The 13653-nt window shown below is 34.2% G+C and overlaps 1 pseudogene; it reads left to right on the forward strand.

Annotated features, from left to right (window-relative positions):
- Positions 1–3375: 3375 nt before the first annotated feature.
- LOC118744608 lies at positions 3376–11904 on the forward strand (annotated as a pseudogene).
- Positions 11905–13653: the final 1749 nt, after the last annotated feature.

Genomic DNA, 13653 nt, shown 5'->3' on the forward strand with positions numbered 1-13653 from the left:
AAATGCCAGAATTGCATGAAAAATTGCATTTTTCCGGGCCAGGCGGATCCAGAAATGTAGCAGACTTTCAGGAGCACCATGTGGAATCCGGATAAAAATATTTCCGCTGCTACTTCCTGCCTATTTATGTTTGCCTGGTAGAAATGCCAGATTATCATAAAATTACCTCTCGCTTGCCGGTTTGGGCGAATCAAATCTAAAATTTTGAAAAAAAAAAACCTGTATTTGCGCTAAGAGGTAATTTCAAAAACTGCAAGCTCATCCAAAAGACTGTAATTTACAATTAAGAGTGTAAATAGGGCAACACAGGTTGTAGGTATAAATTTCAGTTGTAAACTTAATTCTTAACATTTTATTAAAAATATGAACATATTGTAGAAGTCTGAATTATTTTTCGATGTTCCGTGAATGTTTGCTTAACAATTTTGCTGTTTTCATATCAGATGAGTACGCAGTTAAGCTCCATGACATTGTCCATTGTATGTAGTTTCGCTGCTAGCCGATAGCTGACACAGACCACCTGGGAAAATGACGAACCTTGAAGAAAACAAGATGAAAAGATGAAAACTTCTAATTTTTCCTTCCATATGAATTTTTTTTATAAAATCTCTTAAACAATATTTACTATTTTTTTATGGTTAAATATCTTAGCTCTCGGTATGGGTAAAATTTGCGTTAAACCAGCAGAAAATTTGTAACTGCTTCTTGTGTAACCCAGCGGAAAATTTGTAATTGCTTCGTGTGTGTACAAATGAATATTACTGAACTAGTTAGAAGCCATTTCGGGCCTAGCTCACGACTATTCCAGGACCATTTCGAGACTAGTTCAGGACTGTTTCGGAAACACTTTAGGACTGGTTCGGAACCATTTTGGTACTAGTAAGGGATGATTTCGGGACCGTTTCAAGACTTTTCGTGATAATTTAGGGACAACTTTCACGACTTTTTCAAGACCACATAAACACTACCCCAGGTATGGTTCCCAATAATTTCGTGGTAGTTATAAACTAGTCATGAAATGAATCTGAAAAAGTCCTGAGCTATTCCCGAAGTGGTTATGAAAAGTTTACGTACTAGTCCCGAACAAATTTATAAAATGAAATTAAATTAATGTTTAGTTTATGTATTTATGTATGTACAAGGGCGAAAATGTAAATAGGGAAGAGAAATTTTAGAGCTGTTTGGCTATTTTCCTTTCGTTTATTTAAGGTTTATTATTTTCTTATGAATGTGTAGCTCGTCATTTAACAAAAACCATGTAAGTCAAGATTTTAAACTTTGTACAAAAGCTAGCAAAATTAGTCTGTTTCATCAAAATTTTGAGCTTTTTAATTAGATTTCTTCTGAGTATGCAGTTTTGTAGCCGATTGAATTTTGGTATTACAAAGCTAAGACTCACCGTTGTTTTTGGGGAATTTTTTGGTGCAAGGAGTTGCTCATTTTCTCCATACAAAAAACCTGTCCAACATTTTTTGTATGGAAGAAGACGCTGGAACAATAAAATTGCCAAAAATCAACGGTAAGTCCTAGCTACTTCATGCATGTACTATATTATACTAAAATTCAATTGGCTGCATGCTCAAAAAAATCTAAAAAATCGGATTAAAAAGTTTCAAATTTTGATGAACATTTGTTAAAATTCGTCGAATTTGTATAAATGTTCTACAAAGTTTGCAATTTTGATTTATATGTGGGTACACTGAGGGAAATAATCAACTAATTAGCAACAAAATTCAAAATTATTTGTTTGCAAATTATGTTTATTTACTAATTTTTTATAATTTTCAGTTAAATTACAATTCAATCTATAACAGAAACCACAATAATAAAATTTTCAAAGCTTGCACAAATTGCAAAAAAAATTAATCAAACTTTAAAAAGTTGTCCTCAAAATTCTAAAAACTCAACGGTAATGGTTAGCCACTTGAAACTTGCACATTGTTAGACTAAAATTAAATTGGCAATAAAACTGCGTACTCAAAAAAATTCTAACACTTCTGAGAAAAAAATTTTAAATTCACCTGAAAATTTGTTGCATTTTTTTGTAGTATTTTACAAAGTTTAAAACTTGGGTTTATATGGTTTTTTTTTTTTTTAGGGAATGAACTGCATTTTAATTGAAAATTCTTAAAAATATATAATTAAACATAAGTGGCAAACAATATCACTTTGAAATGTGGGTGCTTAGATGTGGCCAATACTGTATATCTCGGTAACCGTCCGATCAATTTGTACCAAACTTGGTACGATTATTTTGCTTACCACATAAAAATTATTGAAATCGGACTAAAATTACTCCCACTTCTCATATAACGATAAATTTCAGAAATTCTTAAAACTTCGATATTTCGAAATTTAAAGACGCGAATTTACTCAATATTGATACTAACAACAATCCCTAGAAAAGAATTAACATTATTATAGAATTTCGGGAAGTAAGCGTGATACCGTCCACATCTAACTATATAAGTTTATCTCATTAAGCATAACTGGGCATACTATCGAAATTGTTAGAAATAGGGGTAAAACCACCCTTCTTACCATGTAACGGTAGTTTTCAGAAAGGTGAAAAACTATATTTAATACTTGCGCCGGGTATTTAATGTTCGGCTTCACGCGAACTTAGACTTTTTTTACTTATTTTGTTTTTATCTTGATTACTCATTACACAGATGCTTTTTCAGAACGAACGCGGTCATTTTAATATGCGCGTAATTGAATTGAATATTTGCCAATATACAGTATGTACTTTCGTTGATGCTTATAATAAGATCAATTACGTTCATACTCTTAATTTTTGTGCCAGATTTTCTGCGTTAGCGCCCACTGTATCACATGAAATGCTTTCCGATAATCCACTTAGGATCAATAAACGCAAACCACTTTGTATTTAGTTTATTGCCACTGCCTTTAAATGAGGGTGTCGAGGGTGTTAGGCGTGTGATTAGTTGCTAGTTGTTTTTAATACATTGGCATTAGCATTAAGTAACGTATTTTCTTCTTCTCTAATTAGTGTACAATATTTGCTTTTGTTTTTCGTGACTTTACTTATTAATTTGTAAATAATGTTACAGTTGTAATTGCAACCGCTTTGCGTGTTTCATTGCAACTTACGTTAGGTACGGCTATTTTACTTTTTGTTTTATTGCATTTTCTCAACATTTTATTATTTAAGCACTACTTTTCGCTAATAGTATTTTGGCATTTTCTATTTATTTATTTTTTATTCCATTTTTTTTTTTTATTAAGATTCCTTTTTTTATATTGCAGTTTCTTTTTATTTTCATTTGCTTTTGCATTGCATTTCATTACTTTGACATACGTATGGTACGTAGCGCTATACAGTTAGACGTTGGGCGGCAATCGTTGCAATATTACTGTGACAGTTGCTCGTGGCGCTTCAGACGGTGCAATACAAAATCTGTTGCTTCATCCATCTTAATTAGTAATTTCACCTGTTTTTTTTTTTTAGTCTGCAGCAGTGAACGCGTTTCGTACTCTTATTAATGTAAAGAGCGCTGAAGTGTCGAGTGGCAGGTGGATTTTGCATTGTGCGTGTCTTACAACATTCATCAATAAGCTATAAATACCTACAGCTACACATAGTTTGTTATGAATTAGAGGCTAATTATTAGACGAATACGCATTAAATTGACTTCGATTGGTGTTTCACTTTAAATTTTGTGAAATTTGAAATTGCAGTCAACTAGATAAGCGACTTGCACCAATTTATATATTTGAGTGGATATCGAAATTATAATAAGCGGAACCGGCAAAAAAAAAAAATAAATATTAAAAAAAAAAAATAAAATAAAATAAAGCTAAGTGGCACAGAACTAAACTGACCAATCTACTAATTGAAACGAAACAGTTTTAATTTATTGGTAAGTGGCCAACGTAAAGGCTAACAGTGTCAATAGAAAAGGTGAAGTTTGCGTTGCCAAACTTAAATTAGAAATGTTCAAAAACACATTTAAAATGGGCTAATTTTTAAAGGTGCAGTCAGATATGGAAATGCAATTCCTTTTGAAAATGAGGTTTTCTCTCAAAATAATAAAATGAAATTCTATTCTCCTGTATTTAGACCTACAAGTGTCTTTTCCCTTTTTTCGGTAATAATCAGGGAACGGATTTTATGGAAATTGCCTTTTTTCTGCTAAAGAGATAGAGTATATTCGATTAAGAATGTCCACGTTTAGCTTTCCCTGATTCCATATATACACATTTATGTTTGCCTTTCTTTTTGCCTTTTTTAAGATATTTACTCTTTTTTGCCTTTTCTACCTTTAAAAAAGTGATTATAGCATTTACAATATTTTTTTAAAGATTAAAAAATATACGCATGCCCATGCGGCTTATAGAAGCGCAGGGACCTCTTGCCAAATTGGTGTTGGAAAAATTCAAAGCCGTTTTCTCAGCTAACGTAGGCTTCGAGACAATAAGGGGTGTGGATAAAATTGTAAAGGGCGAGGAAAACGCCCTTATTCCTGATAATATGAACGTTTCAAACGTTGCATATTTAAATTGGGCTCCACTTGTATCAACTTACGTCGAGCGCACATTTAGTATATTCAAGGCTTTTCTTCGCGAAAATCGAATGAAAATGGTGCCAGAAAACGTCAAAATGCATCTTGTGGTACAATGTTACTACAACTATACAGATTAAAGATTTATGAGTTAGAAACTCGAAAGGATAAAATAGTCAAAGATTCAAAGTACAAATTTTTCATATAATGAAACTAGTTCATAGTTTTTCTCTTTTTACTTGTAATATAAACATTTCTAAAATAAATGTATTTTTTGATTGTTCTTCGTATTTTCTGTCTTTTTTTAGTGCCTTATTTTGCTTTTTTGCAATACCTAGTTTCCTGCCTTTTTCGCTATTTGTTTTGCCTTTTTTGCAATACCTAGTGCCTTTTCCTGCCTTTTTCGCTATTTTATTTTGCCTTTTCCAGCCTATTTCGTTATTTTATTTTGCCTTTTTTAAAGGTTTTTAGGTCCTAAAAATCCGTTCCCTGGTAATGATACTTGAATTATGTGACTGCAACTTATTTTAAATTGCAAAAAATATGACTCATAAAAATTAAAAGATTGTCTCTATGAAATGTTCCCTGTCGGGTATGACAAACGAAAAAAGAAGATATTTTACTTAGGTAATCTAATAAAAGCCAAAATAATTTTTTACTAATCGGGCAGGTTCTGAAATTCACTTCCGAGTGAATTTCAACCAAAGCCACTTTGAGTTCAAATTGAATGGGGTTGAAATGCACTCGGAACTGAATTGCAGAATCTACCTGAATATTATTTTTCTCCAAATAAGGAAGAGGGTCTCCGTAAAAAAAAGCCATGGGGATATATTATTAGCTTTGGTCTATTTTATAAGGTAACTTTTTCTCTATGTAGATCAGTAATCACTACACAGGCAGTTTTAATTTTTGATGAAAATGCAAAAGTAATTTCATGAATTTCGTGTAAAATAACAAAAATTAAAATTCAATAAAACATCAAATATCGCTTTCAATCATTAACAGCCGATTTCACCAGCAATTTAAATGGAAACTGATTTCTGATTTTCTGTCAAATTCCATATAAAATTCATAAAATTAAAATTATTTTTCACTTAAATTTCTTTCGTGAAATTGGCTGTAAAAACTACTTTCGAATATCATTTTATATGCATAGTGTGATAGCTACGGAAACTACTACTTTCCAAAATTAATTGCATTGCCACGTTGTTGTTGTTGTAGCGGCTTACTGAGCCCTGCCTAGACCGGCTTGTCCATCAGTCGTTGTGGTCAAGCTCAACTAAAGGGAGACCAAGATGTACGCAACTCCAACTGCATGCCGGGCATTCGTTGGGCATACCTGCGTTAATTCTGCTCAGAGCGAAGTTGAGCTATGGTAGTGCGAGTCTCCCCAGGCAGACAAAGCTCTATCCCGACCACGTCGTGTGGTTCTGTTCCCAAAACGGCATTAAAAGGTCGGGAGTCGATGAATGTCGTTTATGGCGTATCGTGTCCAGAGGTTGTTTTATGAACCTCTTGTAATTGCCCCGTCTGACAGCACACTATGTCGACGAAAACAAAAAAAAAATCACAACACACAGAAAAGTTAACCAACTCACCAAACTAGGTGTCAAAATAGTAAAACTGCATTTTTTAAAAGGATGTTGAAATTTCAAGGATGTGATCAATTCAAAGAATGATAAAAAATCAGTGTATTGCAGAATAAGTAGAATAACGATATGGATATATAAAAATCTCTTGAATTGAAAAAATAAAATTTTTCGGTTCACAATGACGAATAGGTATTGAAAATCATGATAAAAACATAGCAAGGTAGAACCGTTCTCTCAATTTGTCGGCCATGATTTTTTTTTTGAAGTTTGCCAACATTTTAAAATCATATAAAAGGGAAAATAAAAAATTGAAATTGTTCGAATTTGTTGTTGCTTGAGATTGAAAATGAAAATGTGTGTGGGAGTTTGTGAGTAAATTTAAAAATTTAATTGTTTGGAAACGTCAAGAAAAGTGACTCTCAGCGGTTCTACCTTACTATATTTTTATCACGTTGAAAATGTTCTTTCAATAAAATGTTTTTTTCCGATTTCGTTTCTACCTATTGGGGATTGATTGCCCCTTTCTCTTTTCGTGTTCGATTCTAAATTAAAGGCAAAGGGTGAGAATATTTTGTGTTCTTTTCTTAAAATGCCACACTCTTTTAAGGCAAAAAGGCACCTTTTCTGCCCTTTGACGCTTTGTCAGGGGAGATGGTTGCCTTGAAAATCAGATGGTTGCTTAAAATGATAATATAACCATTTGCGTGAGCTGGACAAGGAAAAGAAGGCAAAAACATGCCTTTTCAAAGGGTTGAGTGTAACATCAAACACATATTGCACCGGGCAAGGGCAACATTTTTTGATAGAACCGAAATCACCATAATAAAATTCCAAGGGTAAAGTTTTAAAAGGTCATATTCAATATCTATTTACTTGCGCACCGTGAAGTTTAATTTCTCAAGCTCTACAGAATTATTAATTTCTTTTAATTTTAAAAACCTTTAAAAAAAATCTGCTGTCAGAGAGAAAAACTAAAAACGTAGCGTTACTATATTTGGCCCCTAGTTTTGTGAATCAGACTGATCCCAGTGGCTTCTATATGTCGAATACACACAATTTATTTTTATATGGAAGAAAACCGAAACCGAAAAAAAAAATCTAATAAATCGACCGTAATTTTTAGCCATTTGAAACTTGTACTTTGTTCTACTAGAATTCAATGGGCAACAAAACTGCGTACTCAGAATCTTTCTAGGAAATCTAATTAAACAAGTTAGCAATTTTTACCAAATTTTGTTGAATTTTGTTTTAAATATTGCACCAAGTGTGAAACTTGGATTTACACGGGTTTTGTTATTATTATTATTATTATGAGCCTTGAGCACTGCGACCTCTAAGGTGGTCTATTGTGCGTGGCCTTTTACCCTATATATGAAGGCTTTTAATATAAGCTAGCACTTCGGTGGGCTTTTTGTTCCATATTTCGAATGGATTAAGTGTTGTACCGCCTAGGTGAGCGAGTCTGCGTCTAGCGAGAGCAACACATTCACAAAGGATGTGTTCTGGCGTTTCTTCGTCCATCTCACAGAAGCGACAGACGCTCGTGTCTGAAAGATTCATTTTACTGAGGTGATAACGCAGGGAACAATGTCCCGTGTAGTACCCAGTGAGAGTTCGAAGGTCCTCCCTGCCTAGATTTATGAGCTTTTTTGAAGCTTCTCGTGATGGACAGATGAACCGCTTAGCTTGTCTTTGCCCCGGACATTCATTCCAGTGCCTTTCGAATTTTTTGTCGACCCACTTGTTTATGACCTCCCTTAAGTGGGCTGTGGTGAGCCCGCAGAAGGGTTCCGGGCCATAGAATAGCCCGAATAGAATGAAATATATTTTTATAAAAAATAACCAAAATTAAAAACAACAAAAATAATATGTTAAAGCTTGTCCAAATGTGGTGCGGCTATAATTATTTCAACATCTGTACTTATACGCCGCAGTCAAGCCGGGCATTCCAAAACGAGTTTGTTCTATCTCAACACAATTTCTTTTACGGAGGGTTAATTGTATTATATTTCATGAAATAACATATACATAGTACTTATTTAGTCTTCCCCCTTAATTCACAGAATTACGTTTTCTGTGGACTCTAGTAAGAAAAAAATTTGATGCTTAGTATTTTATAGAAAATTAATACTCTGTTTTTTAAAAAGAGGGTCTAAAAGCATATACCTAAATATAATTAAAAATATGCGAGTGTTTAGTACAACATACATAAATATTGACTTCTTAAACTAAACTTTTTTGAATCTCCTTCCCTTTTTTGTTCCATTTTTTTTTTGTCTGAAATCGAGATATCCGCGTTCAACTTCCTGTTCGACCAACTTCTTATGCGAAAAGAAACAACACCAACTTTCAGTTTTTTTTTTTTTGGACTTCGCCACTTTCCCATTCGTTAATCCATATTTACATTCATTCCCACCTGTGCGCTCCTTTTTTCATTTGTCTACTTTGACTTATTTAACGCCAACAATAGCGGATCGGAAAATGGTGGTGGAAAGTAGGTAATTCGATATGGAAATGAAAAAAATACAAGTAATGTGGAAGTAAAAAACATAAACAAGAAAAGCCTAGTGAAGCGTAGCTTATGTAGCGTGTAGAAAACGTGTTTCTTTAATATCCATACGCGTATGAATGTGGATATAGTATATTTGAATATGCACATACGCGTATTTGGATTATGTCGTCAACTTACATATGTACAATAGGATGCCACACTGACAAAATTGCTGGGTTTCCACAACGATTCATAATATTTGGTCTATATTATGAACCCCCGCCAAATCATAACCGGCCTATCAACTTAACTTCTTTCGATAAAACTGCCTATGGTTCTATCTCGAGCGCATTAGTGCAAAGAGGGATATATCCATCTACTATCGAACGAACTTCCTGCACCTGATCCCAGATGTGTATGTACATTAGGATGGTCCAAAAAAAGTAGCCGTTATTTTAATGCTTGGATTGATTTGTAGCGAAAAAATATACCCCTGTGTTTTTTATTTTGAAATTAAAAAATATGTAGGGGTCGCTTAAAACGCTCAAAGATCATCCATGCATTTTTTAATGGGAAGGAAAACAATTTTTTGTAGAAATGGTATAGAATTCTTGAAAATCAATACTGTTCGGTCGTAAAGCTCTGCTTCTTCTCAGGAGACATCCAATAAGCGATTTGAGTTACCTACAAAAAATTTTTTGATTTTGAAATAAAAAAACAGGAGTATATTTTTTTCGGTATAGAACAATCCTAGAGGATGAGAGCATTAAGATTCCGACTTTTATTTTTTTACCACCCTGATGCACATTGCAAAACAAGCTTCGGACCGTTGCATAGAGGGAAGTTTTCGACTAAGAATAAGACTTTACATTCATCGATAGCTTGCATATTGATAAAAAAAGAAGATAGTAATACTAATGTGACGGAAATGCAAATTTGCAATATAAAATAATGCTACATAGCGGCAAATTAAAATTAAAAATATCTAGTCCTAACCACCAAAAAACCGTAAGCAACTTTTTTTCAAAAGTTTTCACTTTGATGCAGAAAAGTTTCTAGAGCATCTAGAAGCATTTCTGCATAAAAAAATAATAATTCTAAAAAATGTCCGCTTACGTATTTTTGGCAGTTAGGGCATCGTGAATACCCCTATTTATTTATTCTCTGTAATTGCGGTTTTCCTTTTCCTTGTTTATAACAAATAATTTTTTTTTAGTTTTTAATTCAGTGGCATTAACACCATATGTATATCACAATTGGAAGGAAGGTTGAACCGTTGAACGATCGCTGTTGTATGCTGTCCTATTAAAATGCGCTCAAATGAATTATCAAAAAAACAATAAATCATAGGCTTCGCAATTGTGATAAGCGCCGCAAGCAGGAGCATGATTGCATACGTATTTCCATAAACAAAATTTCCAATAAAATGCATAAATTCATGGCCAGCAAAAGGCAACGATTAAAGCAGTTTACCACCGTTGAAGCATTGAAATACAATTTTATTAATTTTCATATTTATAATCCCATTAAACGAAATTGATATTGCTTTTATCTATATCAGCCATTTATTCAACTGTCGTGATAACGACAGTTTTTGGCAATATACATTCTAGTCAGTAGCTTCGTGTCGAGCAAGCAATAAACAAAGCGTTGCACTTCTGTGCAAAGTAATCGACAGACAGACATACATATCTTAAGCACCGCAAAACATTACCAGTAATATCTTAAACAAAATCTACTTTTAGGCTAGCGGCTACCCACTCCAGGTTTGCAGGCACCGCGCATCGCTTAAAACCCTCAAATGAATCCGATAAGCGATGACGCGCCACCCATACTGCGTCCACTATCACCTGCCTTGCAGAAAATCGCCGTCGAGGAGCTGGACGAAGTGCCGAATCGCGTGGCCGACGATGTGCTCGCCCTCCGCAAATGGATAAACAAGCAACCACATTTATGCGCGCGCACTAATGATCAATTTCTCGTTGGCTTTCTGCGCGGTTCCAAGAACAGTTTGGAGAAGGCGAAAAAGAAAATCGATCGTTATTATACGCTGAAAGCAGCCTTGCCAGAGGTATTCAACGAGCAACGGCAGATCGATGATCCTATGGTGTTGGAAATTGTGCGTTTAGGGTATGGCAGATGAATGGTTATGATGAAGCCTTAGTATTTGTAATCAATTGCCTACTTTATTTACAGCGTCATACTACAGATACACCTCCCAGCCGACTATCATGGACCCTGTATTACTATTATACGCGCCTGCTCGTACGACACAACCAAATACAAATTCGCCGATATTATACGGGTCGGTTCGATGTTTGGCGAAATTATGACCATCGAGGATGATAACTCTACGGTCAGCGGTTATATTGAGGTTATGGACATGAGCAATGTAAGCGGTCAGCATTTTCTGCAGTTAAGACCGGATTTGCTGCGCAAATTCGCGGTTTTCGCGGAGGAGGCGATGCCGATGCGTCAACGTGGCACACATTTTATCAATGTGCCGGCGCCCTTCGAGAAGGGCTTCAGAACGTTGAGCACATTGTTTCCAGAGAAAATGTTGAGCAGGGTGAGTGTAAGATTTACTATTTTTTATTTATTCTGCAAGAGCCATTTTTTAATTTTTTTTTTCCAAAAAAATTGTAACCCCCTTTGTTAACAGATTTCCGTCAACTCTAACCCAGAGGCGTTGTTCGACTTTGTGCCGCGCGAGTACCTGCCTCAGGAATATGGTGGCGAAAATGGCACCATAGACGATATTATTGAACGCATGGAAGCGAAATTGCTGCGCTATCGCGACTACTTTTTGTTGGAGCCGAAGTTCGGCACAAATGAAAAGCTGCGTGAGGGGGGGGCTTTTCAACTATGAGAACTGTTTTGGTTTGGAGGGTTCATTCCGTAAATTGGAGGTTGATTAGCTAAAGTATTTATTTATTTAGAACGCAGTAAAATTGTACGGGTATACAAACTCAAAATTTTGTAATTTGGATTTATGTCATTTAAAAATGCATAATTGATAATGGGAACCTGAACGTATCTGAAAACGTTTTTTGAAGTCTCGTGGATACCAGTTATTAATCGTTGTTAGAAAAACAAAAAACCATATATACAAGGAAATTGCAATTAAAATATCAATGTTTGATTTTAAAATATGAAAAAAAGTTCTACATAAAATAATTCAATAACTTTTGAATCAAAATCCTGACTGTATTTGCCGCAGTTTGTTTTTATAAGTATATAAGTTTAAGTTATAAAATTTACATAAATAAATGCATACATATGTACTATACCTAAATAGCAAGTTGTTATTTCAAATGTAAAAACACCTTTTGAGCAAATTTATATTTTACTAGATGGCTCTCACCCCTTTCGCTGAATGTATAAAATTTCATAGTAAATTTTCAAATTTTGTTTACCCCGTTTAAAATATTTTCACACGGAAACACCCTTAGTTAAAATGCAAGTTTATTAAAATTAAAAATTTGTTTACAGAAACTTCCTTAAACCTCTTTCTTGTGATCCATCTTCAATTAATTCATTCCCGCAATTCAAACACAACGTGAATTTTAGAGATGATGCCTTTTCAAAACCATTTCGATTGATATCGATATTTTAATAATTCATTTAACTTTCTAAATAATTTTATTTGTGTTTAGTGTTAAAATAGGTGGCAACCCTCTTCGAACACCTCCGAAAATTATACATGTTCAAACTAAAAATGTCTAAACACTCTTGCGTTTGACACTTTAACTTGTGTATAATTAAATTAAATTTTACTTGTCAAACCCTTTTCAAAATAAACTACAATCTTATTCAGGATTCACTCCCAGTCCTCGCATGTTACAGCACAGGGATAGTTTGTTGAGGGATCTTTGAATCAGATCTGTCAATGTTGAGCGATGTTTACCCGAGATAGCTTTTACAATATCGTCGGCGTATGCAATTATCTGACCGCCAATATCTTCAAGTTCTCGAAGAAGGCTGTCAACTGCTATGTTCCACAGAGGCGGAGATATTACTCCCACTGGGATGTACCCCTGACTGGGAACCTTTTTATTACTGATTCACCGAATGCTGCGCTTATTTCTCGACCGATTAGCATTCGTTCAATAAACGAGGTTAATGAATTGCTTACTACCAGATTTGTCAGGGATGGGATAATCGCTGCACGAGATACAAGGTTGAAAGCATCCTCGAAGAACAAGCCTGCCTTCCTGGACAGCGAGGGTGTATTCTTTGTAATATAGTGATCTTTCGATTGTATGCACTAAAGAATGGGGTGCTGTTTCGACCGATCTCCGGTCAAGCTTTCCTTCGAAATGGTGTTTTAATCATTGAATTAGATGGAGTATTAGAGAAGATATGGCGCTTCATTGGATACAGTGCTTTCAGCTTTTAAACCCCCTTTTTTTAATAAATAAATAAACTTGAACAACGTCTTTCGCAGGTACGTGAGCTCCTCCCCTTCAAAATGAGACATCATTCGATAAATTTTATAAATTATTAGAGATATCGTTGACTAACAGAAAAATGCCCTTTAGAAATAAGTATATAAATATATGTAGATTAGGGCTGTGCGATTAATTGATTATTCAAAATTTTAATTAATCATAAAGTAAATAACTCAATTATTCGATTAATTGAAAATTATGATATTCAAAAGTTCTGTTACTAGAGTAACGAAGATTTTGATTAACCAAAAACGAAAGTATTTGTCAATTTGCTTTATGATTAATCAACATTAGGAGTAAAATGATTTATCAACATTTCAAAGTACTCTTCACATATAAACTAGTAGAAGTCCTTTGATGCTTTGAAAACAACGCGTCGGTTTTCAAATGAAATAAAATAGTTTTTCATATACACATTGTTAGAAAGAAGTTACGCATTTTTCCAGCAAAACTATTTTAACGAGCAAAGTTAATTTTTTGAGTAATCATATTTTAATTAACTCGATTAATCATCGTTTTGAGTAATCAAAAATTAGATTAACCGAATAACTGCTTGCTCGAGTAATCGAATAATCGCACAGCCCTAATGTAGA

The sequence above is a fragment of the Rhagoletis pomonella genome, unplaced genomic scaffold, assembly GCF_013731165.1.
Source record: "Rhagoletis pomonella isolate Grant_MI unplaced genomic scaffold, Rhpom_1.0 Rhpom_scaffold_00008, whole genome shotgun sequence".
In the NCBI taxonomy this organism is placed as follows: Eukaryota; Metazoa; Arthropoda; class Insecta; order Diptera; family Tephritidae; genus Rhagoletis; species Rhagoletis pomonella.